General features: G+C 42.7%; 1 protein-coding gene across 4 annotated transcripts in view; it reads left to right on the top strand.

Moving 5' to 3' along the window:
- Nucleotides 1-23908, top strand: part of AJAP1 (adherens junctions associated protein 1) — a 433213-nt gene that overhangs the window by 391751 nt on the left and 17554 nt on the right. The window lies entirely within an intron of this gene.

Here is a 23908-nt window from a genome sequence, read left to right as displayed (position 1 = left end):
CGTGGTTTCACGTGACCCCAATGAAGATCATGTTAAGGGCCACCACAAAGTGGCACTGTGGGAACCAGTGTATAGATCGGTGCCTCATCCTATATCATGTAGTATCGAAAGGGAAATGGACTTTAGTGGCACAATACAGCCTCACAAAAGGCTAGATTTATCTAAAATTATACATTTTATTACAATTTCTTTAAAAAGCAGACAATACAATAAGACAAAATGAGACTCAGAGTATTTGTTCCAATATGGACCGACGTCCTCAGTGTTGGATACATATGCCCAAAGGTAATTGTAAGCCTAGATCCCCTGAGCAGGGAATTCCTGTATACTGACAGAAGTGGGCGACCAATAAAGTGGTATCGTGTCTGATATTTGGGGTACAGTCAGCCCAACGTGTTTCACGCCGACCTCGCTTCTTCAGGAGCTTAATACCATACATACAAATGATTCTACATAGAGAAAATATAATAAAATAAATATACATGTAACAAAAATTTATACTTAGACTAAGGTCTTTTTCTTAAATATAGTTGTACTTATAAGAAGTTGTATATCTCAGTCAGCAGGATTGCTGGAGGGGGGAACTAGAGCATAGGAAACACATCAATTGTGAAGATGGGGACGTGCCTACAAAGAACTTATTGTTTTGTCTGCTTCTAAGTAAATTGTAATACAATGTATAATTTTAGATAAATCTAGCCTTTTGTGAGGCTGTGTTGTGCCACTAAAGTCCCATTGTATTTATTGTACCTACAGATAAACCCTAATTTAGGCTTACCTGTAGGTAAAAGTCATGCATGGGAGTTTACTCCCACTTTCCTATGTACTTTTGATACTTCACGTGACCCCATGCATTGCATGTTGGGCAGCCCATTTATTTTATTGACTAGAAAAAAATCTCCTCTGCAAAAGTTTGATATCCTGAATAAAAGGTATTGAGAATGACTCAGCGACAAAGAGATATAACCTCAAGCCTTGGTGCCCTCTCGGACTGGGGAAGTCATTACAAGGAACAAACAAAAGAGGGCGCACCAGCCTAGTGCATTATCCCACCCAGGGCTGCTGTTAGAAATCGCGGGCCCCCGTACACACTACCTGGCAGGGCCCCCCCAAGAAAATATTAAAGATATATTTAGCTAAAATTACAACAAAATCACTATTATCAGACACAAATATAACATAACTCGCATAATTCCGGCTAAATCTAAAAAAAAAAAAAAACTATGTTAAGTAAAAATGAAGATGAGATGAGAAAAATATACAGGCTGGGCAGTTGGAGCTCAGTGATCAGAGAGAGAGAAACAAAGTTACAAATAAACTCCTGAGCAGAGATAACATTAGAGCCAGTGCTAGGAGGGGGGCCCACACAGGGAGGGGGATTAGTGAGGGACGTCTGTCTCTTTCTCAACAGATAAAAGCTGATAGCAGGGAGAGGGACAGATCAGATTCAGGTGCTGGAGGAAGATTTCTGTATTTGTTGTCCATCACTAATCCCCCTCCCTGTGTGGGCCCCCCTGTGTGCTCGGGCCCCCTTCAAGAGGGCTGGTGGTCCCCCCCTATCAGTGGACCTGATCCCACCAAACTGAAATATTGTGGGACAATGCACTAGGCTCCTGCACCCTCTTTTGTTTGTTCATTTATATTAATGGGCTGCCCTGTGCATGAGAAACAAGGGAAGGAAGTCCCTGACTCTTTTCCAATAAATGCACCACACTGAACCACATGATGCTGCTGCACCATGTGGTTCGGTGCACTAGTTTTTTCTTTTGCAGATGTGTGGGATTGCCCCATTAAAGATTAATGGCACCACCGCACATCTGCTAAAAGGCAGTACATTTCTGTGCATCTCGGGAAAGCATGTGATTTTGAACACACTCTTGATGAGCATAAATGTAGTAAACCGATTTTTAAAATTTGTTTCTTTTTTTAATCCTAAAAAGGTAAAGCTATAAAGCACTAGTATGCATTGCATACTAGCACGTTATGTGAAACTTACTTTAGAACAAAGCCTTCCATCCTCCCCCGGTCTAACTTCCAGGTTCACAGACTCCGGCTGTGTGAGTGGCCGGGGCCGCGATGACGTCACTCCCACCCATGCACACGGGGGGGGGGGGCAACGTTCACGGCACAGGACTCTGAAGGAATGGCACGGTATGCCGTTCCTTCAGAGAACATGCACCGGTGGCGTCACCCGCTACATCAAAAGTAAATATCTTCAAAACGGTACATGTTTATGAGATATTTACTGTACCTACAGTTAAGCCTTATTGTAGGCTTACCTATAGGTACAGATCAGAGATGGAAGTTTACTTCCACTTTAAGCTGTAAGTAAGGGTGGTAATTGGACCACTACTGTCCTAAGAGGGGGCATTCTTCCCACTAATCACCAATGTGCATCGCATACTAGCACATTAGGTGAAACCTACCTTAGAACAAAACCTTCCATCCTCCCTCAATCTTCCTTTCAGGTTCCTGGACTCCGGCTGTGTGAGTGGCCGGGGCCGCGATTATGTCACTCCCACTCATGCACACAGGCGGCCATTGTTCATGGCACAGGACTCTGAAAGAATGGCACGGTATGCCGTTCCTTCAGAGAACATGCACCGGTGATGTCACCCGCTACATCAAAAGTAAATATCTCCTAAACGGTGCACATTTAGGAGCTATTTACTGTATCTACAGGTGAGCCTTAGTATAGGCTTACCTATAGGTACAAATCGGAGATGGAAGTTTACTTCCACTTTAGGCTGTAAGTAAGGATGGTAATTGGACCACTGCTGTCCTAAGAGGGGGCATTCTTCCTGCTAATCACCAATGTGCATTGCATACTAACACAATATGTGAAACTTACCTTAGAACAAAGCCTTCCATCCTCTCCCGTTCTTCCTTCCAGGTTCCTGGACTCCGGCTATGTAGGTGGCTGGGGCCGCGATGACGTCACTTACACTTATGCACGCGGGGGGCCACCATTCATGGCACATGACTATGAAGGAATGGCACAGCATGCCCTTCCTTCAGAGCACATGCACCGGTGACTTCATCAGCTGCATCAAAAGTAAATATCTTCTAAACAGTGAACGTTTAGGAGATATTTATTGTACCTACAGGTAAACCCTAATTTAGGCTTACCTGTAGGTAAAAGTCCTGCATGGGAGTTTACTCCCACTTTAAACAGTTCATTAAAAGTCTATGAACACATCCACTTTTTCCAAGTCCCCTTCATCAGGGCTTAGAAAATAGTAGAAAATAAAATAGGCTCAAAGGGAGAAAAAAAGTATAGAGTTATATATAATATATATATATCAAATACAAAAGTCTTGTGATACTAGCCAGCATGCAGGTGATTGATGGCAAGTATTTTTTTATATTTTCCTCCCTCGGAGTCGGTTTTGTTTCAACACTTTTCAAGCCCTGATGAAGGGGGATATCGGGGGAGAGAATAAATATTATACTACTATTATTGGTATTATTAATCAATATTATTATTGTTAGTGATACTAAAATAAAATTATAAACTTTTAAAGGTAGCACCTCCACTTTCTTGTCAATGAATTTTGAGGCTCTTCTATATGGGAGCCACCTACCAAGTCCACATAACAGCATGGGAGCAGATCCATGTAGACAATACAGTTCCACCTTTTCATCTTCTCTACTGCACTTTATACCTGCAGCATTTTTTTAACTTTGATATCAGTGTCTCTTTAAGGTAAACCTTTTGCTCCATTTAAAAATTGAGGTGTAAATTCTTCTTGTGAGCAGGCACCGCAAGACACCTGCTGTTTCCTGCTAAAGACTAGAGATAATATTTTGGTGCTTCTATCTGATTTGGTTTTGCCAAAGTTATGACTTCCTCTGAGTTCATGGCTAAGCCCCGCCAACTGCCATTCCAATGAGAATGCATCAGTGGCCAGTAGTGGTGCTCTCACAGGAGGAGGATTGGTAGAGTATAACCATTAAGGCAGGGAAGTTCATATTCTGGTACCACAGTGAACCTAAATCAGAGAGGAACACAGAAATGACTTTTCTGGGTAATAAAGCCAACAGAAGGCATCTTATAGTGCCTGCTTTTAGGCAGGGCTTTAACTTCTAAACTTTAAGATGAAGCACACATTAACTTTAAGATGGCCAACTCTTGGTGAATAGGTGACACCCATTTGTAGATGAAGCACAGGTTCACTTTACGATGGCCATCCCTTGGTGGAAAGGTAACGTCCCTTTGTAGATGAAGCACAGGTTCACTTTACAATGGCCACCCCTTAGTGGAAAGGTAACGTCCCTTTGTAGATGAAGCACAGGTTTACTTTACGATGGCCATCCCTTGGTGGAAAGGTAACGTCCCTTTGTAGATGAAGCACAGGTTCACTTTACAATGGCCATCCCTTGGTGGAAAGGTAACGTCCCTTTGTAGATGAAGCACAGTTTCACTTTACGATGGCCATCCCTTGGTGGAATGGTAACGTCCCTTTGTAGATGAAGCACAGGTTCACTTTACGATGGCCATCCCTTGGTGGAAAGGTAACGTCCCTTTGTAGATGAAGCACAGGTTCACTTTACGATGGCCATCCCTTGGTGGAAAGGTAACGTCCCTTTGTAGATAAAGCAGAGGTTCACTTTACGATGGCCATCCCTTGGTGGAAAGGTAACGTCCCTTTGTAGATGAAGCACAGGTTCACTTTACGATGGCCATCCCTTGGTGGAAAGGTAACGTCCCTTTGTAGATGAAGCACAGTTTCACTTTACGATGGCCATCCCTTGGTGGAAAGGTAATGTCCCTTTGTAGATGAAGCACAGGTTCCCTTTATGATGGCCATCCCTTCGTGGAAAGATAACGTCCCTTTGTAGATGAAGCACAGGTTCACTTTACGATGGCCATCCCTTGGTGGAAAGGTAACGTCCCTTTGCAGATGAAGCACAGGTTCACTTTACGATGGCCATCCCTTGGTGGAAAGGTAACGTCCCTTTGTAGATGAAGCACAGGTTCACTTTACGATGGCCAACCCTTGGTGGAAAGGTAACGTCCCTTTGTAGATGAAGCATAGGTTCACTTTACGGTGGCCAACTCTTGGTGGATAGGTGGCATTCCTTTCGTAGATGCTTCATATATCTGTCATGTGACTAGATCCAAACAATGTCATAAGCCTGAGTTTTTGGTTCAACTCACTCAATGTCTGCCCCCTTTCCCTAGTCATAGGGCATCCTACCATAGACCTAATCAATTTTTTGGTTCCTAATGCTCCTGTGAGATTGCTCATTTCTAGCAAATTGTCAACTTGCAGATTGGTTCAGGTCACAAAATGGCTACCTCCTGTATGTATAAATGGCAGGTACAGTTATGATAATTGTGTAGTTAATGACATATAGAACTTTTAACCCTGATTATTCATTTTTTTTCTTATGTGTTCCAAGCTATTAATGATTTTTACAGTTTGCATTATGTAAATTTATATATCTGTTACAATTTTATGTTTGTAAATTTTTGTATGTGATGTACAGTTTTGATTTTATACAATATGTTTTATACCTTGTGTGGAAGTTGCAAAGTCTTACATTGTTCTAAGGAATTTTAAGCATGAAAAGCAAATATTGATTTTTACAAAGGATAGCTAAAAGCATGTCTACTTCCCTTTCTCACCACATACCTTTCCTGGAGGACCCAGGTCTTAGATATGTGGCAGGTTGATAACAGAGTTTTGGTTTTGTGAATTTAAATTTAAAGTGAACCTATCACAAATCTCGGCAGGTTTAATTGAACACATCTGGAAAATTGTCTAAGCAGAGGTTTCCTTTAGTGAAAATCACATGTGAAGTTATAACATATAGACATATTGTACATAAGTAGATGAGTTCAGTGTCATGAGAGCTGTATGTTTTAACCAAGCCCAATCTATGTTTATGCCCCAACTCTATCCATAAGAAAAGCTATACAGATCAAGCCATATACTGTATATATATATGTGAATTAGGTCAGCTTCTGGAGAGCTTTCCATACTAGGGAAGCCCAATCTATCTTCATGCCCTACCTCTGACCAGAAGAAAATTATAAAGTCAACTTCAGGGGAGCCTGGTATGCCAGAGAAACTTGTTCTGTTTTATGCCCCACCTCTACCCAAAAAGAAAATACAAACACCAATTCATATATAAGCAAATTGGGTGAGCTTCAGGAAAGCTGCATATACCATGGAAGAGATAAACCAAAAGGACCAAGCCCTATGTTAGAAAAATAGGTAAACTTCAGGAAAGCTGGATATACTAGGATAGCCTGATCTGTTTAATGTTCCACCTCTACCCAAGACAGTAACCATAAGGACCAAGTCATATATAAATGAATGAGGTCAACTTCATGAGACCTGGGTATTCCAGGGAAGCCTGATCTGTTTCATGCCCCACCTCTACCCAAGAGGAACAATTTAAAGACCAATTCATATATAAGCAATATGGTGAACTTCAGGAAAGCTGGGTGTACCAGGGAAGCCTCATTTTTGTAATGCCCCACCTTTTCCCAAGAGAGAAACCAAAAAGACCAAGCCCTATGTAAGTAAATGAAGTCAATTCCAGAAGAGCTGGCTATACCAGGGAAGTCTGATCTGTTTAATGTCCCACCTCTGCACAAGAGAGAAACCATATGGAGCAAGCCCTATATAAATAAAGGAGGTCAACCTAATGAGAGCTGGCTATTCCAGGGAAGGCTCTTCCCAAGAAAGAGACCACCCATAAAAACCAAGCTATGTATATATAAATTCATATATAAGCAAATTGGGTGAACTTCAGGAAAGCTGGGTGTACCGGAGAAGCCTAATTTGTTTATTGTTTCACTTCTTTCCAAGATAGAAACCAAAAGGACCAAGCCCTATGTGTGTAAATATGTTCAGCTTCAGGAGAGCTGGATATACCAGGGAAGTCTGGCCTGTTTATTGCCCCACCTCTGCCCAAGAGAAAAAAACATATGGACAAAGCCCTATATAAATAAATGAGGGCAACTCAATGAGAGCTTTATATTTCATGGAAACCTGATCTGTTTCATGCCCCGCCTCTTCCCAAGTGAAAAAATATCAAAACCAATCCATATACTGTAAAAGTAAATGATGTGCGCTTTGGGAAAGCTGGGTATACTAGGGAAGCCTGATCTGTTTCATGCCCCACCTCTACCCAAGAGGAACATTATAAAGACCAATTCATATATAAGCAATATGGTGAACTTCAGGAAAGCTGGGTGTACCAGGGAAACCTGATTTGTGTAATGCCTCCCCTCTTCCCAAGAGAGAAACCAGAACGACCAAGCCCTATGTAAGTAAATGAAGTCAACTTCAGAAGAGCTGGCTATACCAGGGAAGTCTGATCTGCTTAATGTCCCACCTCTGCGCAAGAGAGAAACCATATGGAGCAAGCCCTATATAAATGAATGAGGTCAACTTAATGAGAGCTGGGTATTCCAGGGAAGGCTCTTCCCAAGAAAAGAAAATATCAAAACCAATTCATATATAAATAAATGAGGCCAACTTCAAGATAACTGTGCATGTCAGCCAAGCCTGATCTATCCTTATGCTGTAACTCTCCACAAGAGACAACCCACAAAAACCAAGCTATGTATACCGGTATATACATTCATATTTAACCAAATTGGGTGAACTTCAGGAAAGCTGGGTGTACCGGAGAAGCCTAATTTGTTTATTTTCTCACCTCTTCCCTAGATGGAAACCAAAAGGACCAAGCCCTATGTATGTAAAAATGTTCAGCTTCAGGAGAGCTGGATATACCAGGGAAGTCAGACCTGTTTATTGACCCACCTCTGCCCAAGAGAAAAAACATATGGACAAAACCCTATATAAATAAATGAGAGCAACTCAATGAGAGCTTTATATTTTATGGAAGCCTGATCGCTTTCATGTCCCACCTCTTTCCAAGTAAAACAAAATATCAAAACCAATCCATATACTGTGTAAGTAAATGATGTGAGCTTTGGGAAAGTTGGGTATACTAGGGAAGCCTGATCTGTTTTATGCCTCACCTCTTCCCAAGAGAGAAACCAAATGGACCAAGTCCTATGTAAGTAAATGAGGCCAACTTCATGAGATCTGGTTATTCCAGGGAAGTCTAATCTATTTCATGCCCCACCTGTACCCAAAAAGAAAATTATAAAGACCAATTCATGAGAGCAAGGTATTCCAGGGAAGGCTCTTCCCAAGAAAAAAAAATCAAAACCAATTAATTTATAAGTAAATGGTGTGAACTTCAGGAAAGCTGGGTATACCAGGGAAGTCTGATCTGTTTAATGCCCCATCTTTGCCAAGGAGAGAAACCATGAGGACCAAGCCCTATTTAGGTAAATGAGGTCAACTGCAGGATAAGTGTGCATGTCAGCCAAGCCTGATCTATCTTCATGCTCTACCTCCCCACAAGAGAGAAACCATAAAAACCAAGTCATGTATATATAAATTCATATATAAGAAAAAGGGGTGCACTTTAGGAAAACTGGGTGTACCAGGGAAGCCTGATTTAATTAAAGTGGTAGTAAACCGCAGCAAAAAAAGAAAAATGGGGCTCTGGGCATTAAGTCATAATGTGCTAGTATGCATCGCACTAGCACTAGCATATTATGACACACTTACCTGAAAAAGAAGCCCTCCAGCGACGCACTGTCACCGCTGAAGGTGCTTTCATCTTCACCAAGTCTTCCTTCTGGATTCATGCGCTTTCCGCGGTTTGAATAAACTGAGTCAGTGGTGATGTCACCGGCTGCATCTATGGTACACATTTAGGAGATATTTATTGTACCTCTAGGTAAGCCTTATTATAGACTTACCTATAGATAAAAATCATACAATGGAGCTTACTATTAATTTCTCACCTCCTCTCAAGATAGAAACCAAAAGGACAAAGTCCTATGTAAGTAAATTAGGTCAACTTCAGGAGAGCTGAGTATACCAGGGAAACCTGAGCTGTTTATTGCCCCACCTCTGCTCAAAACAGAAACCGCAATACCCAAGCTCTATGTAAGTAAATGAGGTCAACCTTAGGAGAGCTGGTTGCTCTGGGAAATACTGATCTGTTGCATGCCCCACCTCTGACCAAGAAGGAAAATATAAAGACCAGATGATATATTAGTAAATGCAGTAAACTTCAGGAAAGCTAGATATACTTGAGAAGGCTGCTCTTTTTAATGCCCCACCTCTACCCTAGAGAAAAACCAAAAGGACCAAGCCATATGTAAATAAATGAGATCAACTTACGGAGTACTGGGTATACCAGGGAAGCCTCATCTGTTTCATACCCCACCTCTATCTAAGAGTAAAATGGTCAGAACCAATCCATATACTATGTAAGTAGATGGATGAGATCCAGAAAAGCTGGGTATACCAATGAAGCCTGATTTCTTCAATGCCTCACCTCTTCACAAAAGAGAAACAAAAAGGACCAAGCCCTATGTAAGTGAATGGGGTCAGCTTCAGGAGAGCTGGGTATACCATGGAAGCCTGATCTGTTTCATACCCCACCTCTATCTAAGAGTAAAATGATCAAAACAAATCCATAAACCATGTAAGTAGATGGATGAGATCCAGAAAAGCTGGGTATACCAGGGAAGCCTGAGTTCTTTATTGCCTCACCTCTTCACAAAAGAAGAACCAAAAGTACCAAGCCTTATGTAAGTAAATAAGGGCAAATCTTAAGAGAACTGGGTATACCAGGGAAGCCTTATCTATGTAATGCCCCGCTTCTGTTTAAGAGAAAATCCATATGGACCAAACCCTATATATATAAATGCAATAAACTTCAGGAAAGCTAGATATACTTGAGAAGACTGCTCTTTTTAATGCCCCACCTCTACCCTAGAGAGAAACCAAAAGGACCAAGCCATATGTAAATAAATGAGATTAACTTCAGGAAAACTGGGTATACAAGTGAAGCCTGATTTCTTCAATGCCTCACCTCTTCCCAAAAGAGAAACCAAAAGGACCAAGCCCTAGGTAAGTAAATGGGGTCAGCTTCCGGAGAGCTGGGTATACCAGGGAAGCCTGATCTGTTTCATACCCCACCTCTATCTAAGAGTAAAATGATCAGAACCAATCCATATACTATGTAAGAAGATGGAAGAGATTCAGAAAAGCTCGGTATACCAGTGAAGCCTGATTTCCTCAATGCCTCACCTCTTTGCAAAAGAGAAACAAAAAGGACCAAGCCCTATGTAAGTAAATGGGGTCAGCTTCAGGAGAGCTGGGTATACCAGGGAAGACTGATCTGTTTCATACCCCACCTCTATCTAAAAGTAAAATGATCAGAACCAATCCATAAACCATGTAAGTAGATGGATGAGATCCAGAAAAGCTGGGCATACCAGGGAAGCCTGAGTTCTTTATTGCCTCACCTCTTCCCAAAAGAAGAACCAAAAGGACCAAGCCTTATGTAAGTAAATAAGGGCAAACCTTAAGAGAACTGGGTATACCAGGGAAGCCTATTCTATGTAATGCCCCACTTCTGTTTAAGAGAAACTCCATATGGACCAAACCCTATATAAATAAATTAGGTCAACTTCAGGAGAGCAGGGTATACATGGGAAATCTTACCCCACCTCTTCCCAAATAAGAAAAAAAATCAAAGCTAGGCCATATGCTGTATAAGTAAATCATGTGAGCTTCGGGAAAGCTGGGCATACCAGGGAAGCCCGATCTGCTTAATGTCTCACCTCTTCCCAAGAGAGAAACCAAAAGGACCAAGTCCTATGTAAGTAAATAAGAGAAAACCTTAGGAGAACTGGGTATACCAGGGAAGCCTAATCTATGTAATGCCCCACTTCTGTTTAAGAGAGAATCCATATGGACCAAACCCTATATAAATAAATGAGGTCAACTTTAGGAGCTGGGTATACCAGGGACACCTTACCTGTTTAATGCCCTACCTCTTCCCAAATAAAAAAAAAAATGAAAACCAAACCATATGCTGTATAAGTAAATCATGTGAGCTTCGGGAAAGCTGGGCATACCAGGGAAGCCCGATCTGCTTAATGTCTCACCTCTTCCCAAGAGAGAAACCAAAAGGACCAAGTCCTATGTAAGTAAATGAGGTCAGCTTCAGGAGAGGTGGGTATGCCAGGGAAACCTCATCTGTTTAATGCCCCACCTCTTCCCAAGAAGAAAACTATAAAGACCAATTCATAAATAAGCAAACGGGGTGAACTTTAGGAAAGCTGGGTATACTAGAGAAGCCTGATTTGTGTAATGCCTCACCTCTTCCCAAGAGAGAAACCATATGGACCAAGTCCTATATAAATAAATTAGGTCAACTTTTTGAGAGGTAGGTATTTCAGGGAAGCCTGATCTGTTTCATGGCCCACTTCTGTCCAAGAAGAAAATGATAAATACAAATCCATATCATCGTAAATGGAGTAAACTTCAGGAAAGCTAGCCTAGATACGCTTTGGAAGCCTGCTCATTTTAATGCCCCTCCTCTGCCAAAGAGAGAAACCAGAAGGACCAAGCCCTATATAAGTAAATGAGGCCAGCTTCCGGATAACTGTGCATGTCAGCCAAGCCTGATCTATCTTCATGCCCTACCTCGCCCATAAAAACCAAGCCATGTATACATAAACAGGGTTAACTTTACACCTAGTGATGCTTCAAGGATTTTGAAATACATTCATTAAGCATTATTATTCATTGTTTTTTTGGGTTTTATTACTTCCAAATTCATGTTTAACGAACAGCTAAAAAATAAGAAATAACAGGAAAATGAATGCTCTTCAGCTTTATACATTGTATCCATGTTACCTCCACATTAGTAATATTAAAACATCTTACGTATATATTTTAGCTTGATTTTACGTTAGCCATTTTTTTGCGTCTAACCTTGTTTTTGTGGAGGGAAGTCCATTGTGTACACCAAGGTCAGCTTGTTTGTGTGCTGATTTGTGTATTTTACTATGACTCAGACAAGTATTTTATTTGTCGGGTTATGGCTACATGCATGGTATAATGGGGCTGAACGAGAAGAATGGAGACATGCTTGTTTTGTTTTCTATTTTTCTCCTTCTGTTGAGGCGTATTTCTTTTTTTTGTACTTAAGGGTCTAAAAGAAAATTGAGGCGAAGTCTGTGAAATATTACGACTGACACTAAAACTAACACTGGCCTCGCAGCAGCAGTCATGGCTGCTCATTTGGCCTACGGAGGATCTGGGATTTCGTCCAAGTTGGTCATGCACACATCTGGCCATCCCCGAAGGATCCAACTGTTTGGCATCCGGAGCGAAAGCGTGAATCGCGTAGGGAACAATAGATGCGCTCCTATTTTTTTGCTGAATATGCCGACAGATGAGGTCCTCCTATGGCCAATTTTTTATTTATCATGGTCCATCCAGTATATGGCTGTTGTCAGGTATGACTTGGCTGAATTTTTTTTTTTTTTTTTTTAATTAAATCCAATTGTAAACATTATCCTTACTTTATAAACTTTTCAATTTGAGAATTAAAGTGCAACTCTCCAAAAAAGCTTTTTTTTTTTTTTTTTTTTTTTTAGCTGTGGCAAAGAAGAGGGATAGATTCCCAAAAGGATTATTTTTTTTTTTCTTGTAGAATGTGTATGGACAAAAATGGGATTTTAACCACTTGTCGACCAGTCACGTTTACTGTACTGCGGCAAAGTGGCTCGTTCCTGTCCAGCGACGTAGACATACGTCGCTGCACTCTTCTCCTTGTGGGTGGCGCGCCCACGCCGCCGGAGGCTCGCTCCCGCTGTATTCAGTCACAGCGGGAGTCGGGCCAGGGGAGGAGCAGCGGAGATCACCGCCGCTCTTCCCTGATCGTCAGGGAATCGAGTCTGGAGATCCACCCGCTTGTGTAAACAGAGCGGGCGGATCTCCTAAGTGACAGACAGGGTCAGATTGCAGGGTTCAGCATAGCTCAACCTGCGATCTGTCCCTGTGTCACTCAGTCACCTCCCCCCACACATGTCAGTAAGCACCAGGCATACATTAACCCCTCCCTCTCCAATAAAATAAACCCCTTCCCTGCCAGTGTCATTTTTACAGTAACAGTGCATATGCATAGCACTGATTACTGTAGTAATGTCACTGGTACCCCCAAAAGTGTCAAAAATATCAGTCAGGGGTCCGATCTGTCCGCCACAATGTCGCAGTCCCGCAAAAAAAATCGCAGATCGCCGCCATTACTCGTTAAAAAAAAAACACCAAAAATGACAGAAATCTTTACCTTAGTTAGTAAACGCAATAACTTTTGCGCAAACCAATCAAAATATGCTTATTGTGATTTTTTTTGCCAAAAATATGTAGCAGAAAACAAATTGGCCCAAAATGTTAAAAAATTTTAATTTTTACATTTTTTTGGGGGGAATTTCATATAAAAAAATTTGAAAAATATTGTTATTTTTTCAAAATAAACGCTATTTTTTTGTTTATAGCGCAAAAAGTAAAAATCGCACAGGTGATCAAATACCACCAAAAGAAAGCTCTGTTTGTGGAAAATTTTGTTTGGGTACAGCGTTGCATGACCGCGCAATTGTCAGGTAAAGTCGCACAGCGCCGAATCGCAAAAAGTGGCCTGGACGTAAGACAGCAAAATCCTCCGGTGGTAAAGTGGTTAAAGATGCCATAATAAACATAACAAAGTATTCAAAAAATATCAAGATATTATTGTAATATACAAATATTAAAACCCATAGATACAGAAAATCCTTCATGGAACATCTATGAGGTCATAATGTAAGTGACTTCAGCTCAACATGTTTCACCGAACACTGGCTTCTTCAGGAAACTTGTGAAGTACTGCATAAAATATCATTACAGGTAATAGAGACAACACTTTGTCTGACACAAAATTAAGCAGGGCAATACCTTTACATCATGATGTAGAAATCTTACAGTATGACCTGAACAAAATAACAGAGTGGGCAACGACATTGCAAATGAGGTTTAATGTGGAGAAGTGTAAGGTATTGCACTTGGGGACTAAAAACATAAACGCAAAATACGCTTTGGGGGGGAACTCTGGGGGAATCAAAAATGGAAAAAGATCTGGGACTCTTAGTAGAAGATAGACCAAGCAATAGCATTCAATGTCAAGCTGCAGCTGCCAAAGCCGGCAGAATATTAGCATGCATAAGGAAGGGGATGTATTCCAGAGATAAGACTATAATCCTTCCACTTTATAAAACTCTGGTCCGACCACATCTGGACCACATTCTGTCCAGTTCTGGTTGCCAGTCCTCAGGAGGGATGTGTTGGAGCTGGAGAGAGTCCAGAGAAGGGCAACTAAACTAATTAGGGGATTGGAAGACCTTAATTATGGAGACCGCTTACAAGCGCTTGATTTATTCTCCCTGGAGAAGCGACTCCTGAGAGGGGACATGATAGCGATTTACAAATATTTTAACGGTGATCACAAGGAATGTAAGAGGACACGAGGCCATACCATACGATTAGAGGAGAAGCGATTTAACCTAAGGCTATGCAGGGTTTTTTTTACAGTAAGGGCAATAAGATTGTGGAACTCTCTACCACAAATGGTGGTAACTTCAAGGAGTATGGCTACTTTTAAAAGACATTTGGACGTACATCTCAAAGATCAAAACATTCAGGGGTATGGGAAATTAATACATCCACACACACCTACACAGGTTGAACCTCACCTACTATGTAACTTAATCAACCACAGTAAATATAACAGTAAATTCTCAATAATAATAGATTCTGTATAATTTACTGTTCTATTTACTGTGGTCAATTATGTGTTGTCCCTATTACCTGCAATGTTATTTTTTGTAGTACTTCACAAATCTCCTGAAGAAGCCAGTGTTTGGTGAAACGTGTTGAGCTGAAGTCACTGTGTTTACATTATGGTCGCACAGATGTTTTGTGATGGTTTTTATGAATCTATGGTTTTAATATTTGTTTATTACAATAACATTTGACATTTTCTGAATACTTTGTTATGTCTATTATGGCACCTTAAAAATCAATTTTTTGTACATACATATTCTGGATTTAATTGGTGGGATGTGGTGACCCTCGGGCATTTGGCTGAACACATTAGCACTAGTTTTTATTGCGGTTTTTGGCCCTGATGGAGAGATATCCCCTTAATTCCTGTCCAGGTAACATTGACACCGTGGGGGGGGGGGAGACTTTTTATTTTGTGGGTCATATAGCAGAACTCCAGCCAAATATTAACGGTAATTAATTCAGTTCTGTATTCATCGATATATAGCAGAAAGATAAGCAGGATTTTTAAAGGTAAGCAATGTAAGTACCAGAACTTAACAAACAAATTGGTATACTGGCGCAAGGAAAAGAAAGGGAAACCAACAGTTGCTACCATACACAATAAAAATGTCTAATGCACATATACACAGGAAAAGTCCATAAAGAGTCCATATGTATGTAAAGTCCTTGGGCACTGAAGGCTGCTCTGCCACAAGTGAGAAGAAAACTTGTAGGGTACTGTAGAAAGAAGGCAGGCGCCACTCTAAGTGCAGTAAGGAAAGTTTAATGAGATAGATCAATACACACCAATATACTCACAATTGAGCAGGTGAAAAAGGCAGTGTATAACATATTAACTGGTCCGTCTGTGAGGTGGGTTTGTCCGGGTGCCTGGGGACACAGAGGTGGACTTCCGGCGACGCTCCCCCGGTCGTGACACAAGGACATGATGACGTAGGCAGGCGACGCGTTGTCGGAGCATGCGCTCCTTCCTCAGGCCTCTATAGCGCCATCTTGATCAAGGGAAATATATAGAGGGGATGCCCTCAGGCATCCACTGGGTCCTAGAGACCAGTAATCGCTCCACTAGGATGTGCTATAATGTTCATTTACATCCTAGTGGAGCAATTACTGGTCTCTAGGACCCAGTGGATGCCTGAGGGCATCCCCTCTATATATTTCCCTTGATCAAGATGGCGCTATAGAGGCCTGAGGAAGGAGCGCATGCTCCGACAACGCGTCGCCTGCCTACGTCATCATATCCTTGTGTCACGACCGGGGGAGCGTCGCCGGAAGTCCACCTCTGTGTCCCCAGTATCCAGGAAGTGCTGACATCCATTGGCTACAGCGGAGTACTACGGACTGTTTGTGGCACCCGGACGAACCCACGTCATGGACGGACCAGTTAATATGTTATACACTGCCTTTTTCACCTGCTTAATTGTGAGTATATTGGTGTGTATTGATCTATCTCATTAAACTTTCCTTACTGCACTTAGAGCGGCGCCTGCCTTCTTTCTAAAGTACCAGAACTTAACATGGCATCAGCCTCTTGTAATCTCCTGTACAGCAGAGCTTAGGCTGGGACAGGGAGAAGCAGCATACTGGAATAGGCAGTTGTTGAGCTACAGACCTCTTGTGTTAATAAGGGACATGCTGATAGGAGGAGAGAGCAGAGTCACAGCCTCTTGCAATCTCCTTTACAGGAGAGTGTAGATTAGGGGAGGGAAAAGCAGCAAATCCAAAGCATGTACAAGTACACAGCTCATACCGCGCTCCTAGGAGAAGTGCATAGTCCCTTGGTCCACTGGAACTTTCATCTGTATCTGTAGACCATCAACAGGGTAGAGGTATGGATGAGACAACTGGATGGATGGATGGATGGATGAACAGGAGAAGGGGTCGAGACTGGAACCTCTGCAGCTCCCACAGAAGATCTGGGTAGGATAACCTCAATGTGGAAGAAAACGAATAGCAGGGCGCTGAGGTCAGTATCAAACTAAAAACACTTTATTAAAATCAGCAGCACCCTTACAGCATGGATAGGGAACCCCTGGGACCAAGCAGCTGTAATCAGTGTGATCAGCACACTTACATAGAAGTTAGCATGAAACAGCATGGATAGGGAACCCCTGGGAGCAAGCAGCTGTAATCAATGTGAAGCTGTAGACATCACTGAGCAAAACAGAGACTGAGGATGACAGGGAGTCAGCCAGCTCCAAGTATGGGTATTGGCAGCTGGGTTCTAGGCTGCCAGCTGTAAAAATGCCTGGTGGATGTCGGGAGAGGAGGTGTGCATGACGCGTTTCCAGGGACTTGCCCTCTTCTTCAAATGCATGGACAGTGAAAGGAAGTGATGGACTTATAAAGCCAAAATAGCAGGAAGGGGAGGAACATGGGAGGGGAAGGAGGGAGAAAGCTGAGCTGCTGCATCGAACTAGGATGGCGGGAGGGGGAGGAAAGTGGGAGGGGAGAGAAAATCACAGAAGACATAGCTGAGCCATTAACACTTGGCTTGCAGACTGCCAATATCAGGGAATACAATGTTACTACTGGAAGCAGGGAGTAAAACAAGAAAATGAAACAAAATAGCTGCACTGTAAAAAAAAAAAAAATCGAGTATTACATTACAATATTACCTTTACTATTACTAGAGATATATTCATACAGTATCTCACAAAAGTGAGTACACCCCTCACACCCTTGCAAATACTTCACTATATCCTTTAATGTGACAACACTGAAGAAACGACACTTTGCCACAATGCAAAGCAGCGAGTGCACAGCCTGCACAACAATGCAAATCTGCTGCCCCCCAAAAACAACCCAACATACAGCTAGGGCCGGGACAAGGGTGGGCATGAGGGGAGGCTGCCCTGGGCGCAATAGTTTATTACAGGGATGTGGGTGCCCTTACCCTAACCCTAAGGGTAGGGGGGGAGTAGTTTGGCATCTTTGCCCTGGGCGCTGGATGGCACTGTCCCGGCACTGCACACAGCCACCAATGTCCAAACCTCTGGCAACAAAAGTGAGTACACCCCCAAGCTAAAATGTCCAAATTAGGCCCAATTAGCCATTTTCCCTCCCCGGTGTCTTGTGACTCGTTAGTGTTACAAGGTCTCAGGTGTGAATGGGGAGCAGGTGTGTTAAATTTGGTGTTATCGCTCTCACTCTCTCATACTGGTCACTGGAAGTTCAACATGGCACCTCATGGCAAAGAAATCTCTTAGGATCTGAGAAAAAGAATTGTTGCTCTACATAAAGATGGCCAAGGTTATAAGAAGATTGCCAAGACCCTAAAACTGAGCTGCAGCACGGTGGCCAAGACCATACAGTGGTTCAACAGGACAGGTTCCACTCAGAACAGGCCTCGCCATGGTTGACTAAAGAAGTTGAGTGCACGTGCTCAGCGTCATATCCAGAGGTTGTCTTTGTGAAATAGATGCATAAGTGCTGCCAGCATTGCTGCAGAGGTTGAAGGGGTGGGGGGTCAGCCTGTCAGTGCTCAGACCACACGCCGCACACTGCATCAAATTGGTCTGCATGGCTGTCGTCCCAGAAGGAAGCCTCTTCTAAAGATGATGGACAAGAAAGCCTGCAAACAGTTTTCTGAAGACAAGCAGACTAAGGACATGGATTACTGGAACCATCTCCTGTGCTCTGATGAGACCAAGATAAACGTATTTGATTCAGAGGGTGTCAAGTGTGTGTGGTGGCAACCAGGTGAGGAGGACTGAGGAGTACAAAGACAAGTGTGTCTTCCTACAGTCAGGCATGGTGGTGGGAGTGTCATGGTCTGGGGCTGCATGAGTGCTGCCGGCACTGGGGAGCTACAGATCATTAAGGAGCCATGAATGCCAACATGTACTGTGACATACTGAAGCAGAGCATTTGGAGACTGGGCCGCAGGGCAATATTCCAACATAATGACCTCAAACACCTACAAGACAACCACTGCCTTGCTAAAGAAGCTGATGGACTGGCCAACCATGTCTGCAGACCTAAACCCTATTGAACATCTGTGGGGCATCTTCAAACAGAAGGTGGAGGAGCACAAGGTCTCTAATATCCACCAGCTCTGTGATGTCATCATGGAGGAGTGGAAGAGGACTCCAGTGACAACCTGTGAAGCTCTGGTGAACTCCATGCCCAAGAGGGTTAAGGCAGTGCTGGAAAATAATGGCGGCCACACAAAATATTGACACTTTGGGCCCAATTTGGACATTTTCACTTAGGGGTGTACTAACTATTGTTGCCAGCGGTTTAGACATTAATGGCTGTGTGTTGAGTTATTTTGAGGGGACAGTAAATTTACACTGTTATACAAGCTGTACACTCACTACTTTACATTGTAGCAAAGTCTCATTTCTTCAGTGTTGTCACATGAAAAGATAGAATAAAATATTTACAGAAATGTGAGGGGTGTACTTACTTTTGAGAGATACTGTGTATATATATATATATATATATATATATATATAATAAGACTTGCACACATATATATATATATAGTTGAAGAAAAGTCAGATTCATAAGGTCAATCAGTGGCTATTTTCACCTGTAGCCCCCATTTAATTAACAGAACTCTCGGGTTCTCAGGTTGACAGGTCAAGCAGCAGCAATTTATTTTTAACCACTTTAATACAGGGCACTTCCCTCCCTTCCCGCCCAGGCCAATTTTCCCCTTTTAGCGCTGTTGCATTTTGAATGACAATTGCGCGGTCATGCAACACTGTACCTTCACCAAATTTATGTCATTTTCCCCCCACAAATAGAGCTTTCTTTTGGTGGTATTTGATCACCTCTGCGATTTTTACTTTTTGCTAAACAAATAAAAAAAGACCGAAAAGTTTAAAAAAAAAAAAAAAAAAATTTTGTTTATGTTATACAATTTTGTAAATAAATAATTTTTTTCCTGCACTGATGAGCACTGATGAGACTGCACTGACAGGCACTGATGAGGAGGCACTGATGGGGTGGCACTGATGGGGTGGCACTGATGGGGTGGCACTGATAGGTGGCACTGATAGGCGGCACTGATATGCGGCACTGATAGGCACTGATATGTGGCACTGATAGGTAGCACAGATATGCAGCATTGGTGGGCACTGATAGGCGGCACTGCTGGGCACTGATAGGCGGCATTGATGGACACTGATAGGTGGCACTGACGGGCATTGATAGGTGGCACTGACGGGCACTAATGGGCACTGATAGGCGGCACTGGTGGGCACTGATGGGCACTGATGGGCGGCACTGATCGGCACTGACAGGCGGCACTGATGGGCACTAATGGGCACTGATAGGCGGCACTGGTGGGCAATAATGGGCACTGGTGGGCGACATTAAAGGATGGCAGTGATGGGCACTTGTGGGCAGCACTGATAGGGAGGACACTGGTGGGCATCACTGATGGGGAGGGCAATGGGGGGCTCCCTGAGCCCTGATTGCCATCCCTGGTGGCCATAGTGGGCATCCCTGGGGTCATAGTGGGCATCCCTGGGGTCATAGTGGGCATCCCTGGTGGATCTAGTGGCATCCCCCCCCCGAGGGTCTGCACTGGTAATCAATGATCTGATTACCAGTGCCGACCCCCCCCCTGTCAGGGGAGCCGCCGATCGGCGCTCCTTTACTCGTGCCTGTCAGGCACGAACTAAGGAAAGCCGATCAACGGCTGTTCCTATTTACTATGTGACCAGCCGTGATTGGACACGGCTGATCACATGGTAAAGAGCCTCCGTCAGAGGCTCTTTACCGAGATCGGAGATGCAGGGTGTCAGACTGACACCTCGCATCACCGATCGCCGCTCTGCGCGCCCCCGGGGGGCGCCCAGAGCGGAGTTATCCTGCCGCCGTCATATGACGTCCGGTCAGGATAACTCAACCACATTCCCGCCGTCAATCTGTAATAGGGCGGGCGGGAAGTGGTTAAAATAGAATTTTCACCGTTGATTCCCTTATTCAGAGTCAAGTAGGACAATACATTTTTAGCACTAGTCATGGTTGATTTATACTTCAGCTGGCTGAATGTAAAGTGAACAGAAGAAAGTGACCTTTGAAGTGTCTTACTGCAGTCTGCCCAGGACTTAAGCAGAGCATTTTTTAGGGACTGAGCGAGTACAAGAGCGTCTCTTGAAAGAGAACCTAAATTTAGCCCAAATCTAAGATGTTGCAGTGCTCTGTGCAGTCTCTGAGAATACAATATGACCCACAATGTTAGGAGACTAGCAAATATATATATATTTTGTGTGCCTAACATCAAATAAAATATATATATATATACATACTGCTCAAAAGAATAACAATTAGAAAACACATCAGATCTCAATGGGGAAAATTTTCATGCTGGATATCTATACTGGTATGGACTGGGTAATGTGTTAGGAGGATCTATACTGGTACAGACTGGGTAATGTGTTAGGATCTATACTGGTATGGACTGGGTAATGTATTAGGCTCTATACTGGTATGGACTGGGTAATGTGTTCGGATCTATACTGGTATGGTCTGGGTAATGTGTTAGGATCTATACTGGTATGGACTGGGTAATGTGTTAGGATCTACACTGGTATGGACTGGGTAATGTGTTAGGATCTATACTGGTATGGACTGGGTAATGTGTTAGGATCTATACTGGTATGGACTGGGTAATGTGTTAGGATCTATACTGGTATGGACTGGGTAATGTGTTAGGATCTATACTGGTATGGACTGGGTAATGTGTTAGGATCTACACTGGTATGGACTGGGTAATGTGTTAGGATCTATACTGGTATGGACTGGGTAATGTGTTAGGATCTATACTGGTATGGACTGGGTAATGTGTTAGGATCTATACCGGTATGGACTGGGTAATGTGTTAGGATCTATACTGGTATGGACTGGGTAATGTGTTAGGATCTATACCGGTATGGACTGGGTAATGTGTTAGGATCTATACTGGTATGTACTGGGTAATGTGTTAAGATCTATACTTGTATGGACTGGGTAATATGTTAGGATCTATACTGGTATGGACTGGGTAATGTGTTAGGATCTATACTGGTGTGGACTGGGTAATGTGTTAGGATCTATACTGGTATGGACTATGTAATGTGTTAAGATCTATACTGATATGGACTGGGTAATGTGTTAGGATCTATACTGGTATGGACTGGGTAATGTGTTAGAATCTCTACTGGTATGGACGGGTAATGTGTTGGGATCTATACTGGTATGGACTGGGTATTGTGTTAGGATCTATACTGGTATGGACTAGGTAATGTGTTAGGATCTATACTGGTATGGATTGGGTAATGTGTTAGGATCTATACTGGTATGGACTGGGTAATGTGTCAGGATCTATACTGGTATGGACTGGGTATTGTGTCAGGATCTATACTGGTATGGACTGGGTAATGTGTTAGGAAGGAAAGGATGCCACATCATTTGGTGGAAATGAAAATTATCACCCTACAGAGGGCTGAATTCAAAGACACCGCGAAAATCAAAGGGAAAAAATGATGCAGCAGGATATTCAATTTTGCTGAAATTTCATTGCAGTAACTCAGAACGGTCCTCAGTAGTTTGTATGACCCCCCACATGCTCGTATGCATGCCGGACAACGAGACAACAGATGGTGTCCTGGGGTATTTTCTCCCAGATCTGGACCAGGACATCACTGAGCTCCTGGACAGACTGAGGTGCAACCTGGTGGCATCGGGTGGACTGAAACATAATTTCTAGAGATGTACAGAACAGTTCCCGGCGAACTTCGCATGTTCGCGTTCGCCGCTGCGGGCGAACATATGCGATGTTCGGTCCACCTCCTATACTTCATCATTGAGGCAAACTTTGACCCTGAACATCACAGTCAGGAGACACATTCCAGGCCAATCAGCATACCTCCCTCCCACACCTTCCCACCTCCTATAAATAAGCAAGGGCAGCATCCATCTTAGATCATTTCTGTGTTACTGAGAGCAGGGAAAGTGCTGCTGCTGTTATAGCTAGGGACAGTTAGTCAGTGTTCCTGGTCTTGTTAGCCAGTGTTCTTAGTACACTCCTGCTGTAAGGACAGCACCCCAAAAAGCCCTTCCTAGGGCTGGTATTTGAGTTTTTTTTTGGATATATATATATATATATTGTCCCCAAAAGCCCTTTTGAGGGCTGGTATTTGTGTAATTTTTTTTGTTCTGTGATATATATATATATATATATATATTGTCCCCAAAAGCCCCTTTGAGGGCTGGTATTTGAGTATTTTTTTAATATATATATATATATATGTAGCATGTCCAGAACCAGAAAAAAAAATTCATATAGGTGTAAAAGGGGTTCCCACCATCCCTGCTCTACTGAAAAATTATCTTTTTTTCTGGTTCTGGACATGCTACAGAGCTGAAACTTCACAGGTACACTTTTTAGACCCCCTAGACACAAAATCACACAAAAAAGTTCTTCAAAATTGTCAATTATTGGAAAAAAAAAAAACTTAACAAAAAAAACATTTCTTTGGATTTATTGTTTGGGGGGTCTAAAAAGTGTACCTGTGAAGTTTCAGCTCTGTAGCCTGTCCAGAACCATAAAAAAAATAGAATTAGGGTTAGGGTTATGGTTAGGGTCAGGGCTAAGGTTAGGGTTATTTTTAGTGCTTAGGGTTAGAGGGTTAGAGTTAGAGGGGTAGGGGTAGGGCTACTAACTATAACCCTAAGTATCTCACCGTAACCCTAACCCTAGCCCCTAACACTAAACCTAACCCTCTAACCATAACCCTAACCCTCTAACCTTAACCCTAACCCTCTAAGCCTAGCCATAAAAATAACCCTAACCCTAACCCTAGCCCTAACCCTAACCCTAACCCTAACCCTAGCCCTAAGCCTAACCCTAACCCTAACCCTAACCCTAATTCGTATTTTTTTCTGGTTCTGGACATGCTACAGAGCTGAAACTTCACAGGTACACTTTTTAGACCCCCCAGATGCTAAATCCAAAGAAATTTTTTATTTTTATTTTTTTTTAATTTTTCCAATAATTGGCTCTCTATCAAAAAATTACAATTTTTAAGAACTTTTTTTTGTGTGATCCCTCTCCGGCATGCCACAGTCCAGGTGTTTGTCCCCTTGAAACAACTTTTCCATTACTATTGTGACCAGAAAGAGTCCCTGTGGGTTTTAAAATTCACCTGCCTATTAAAGTCTATGGCGGTTCGCCGGTTCGCGAA

The sequence above is a fragment of the Pelophylax lessonae genome (assembly GCF_965119305.1).
Source record: "Pelophylax lessonae genome assembly, chromosome: 12".
Taxonomy (NCBI): Eukaryota; Metazoa; Chordata; class Amphibia; order Anura; family Ranidae; genus Pelophylax; species Pelophylax lessonae.
The sequence above is the reverse complement of the archived record's forward strand: the minus strand, read 5'-3'. Positions and strand labels throughout refer to the sequence as shown.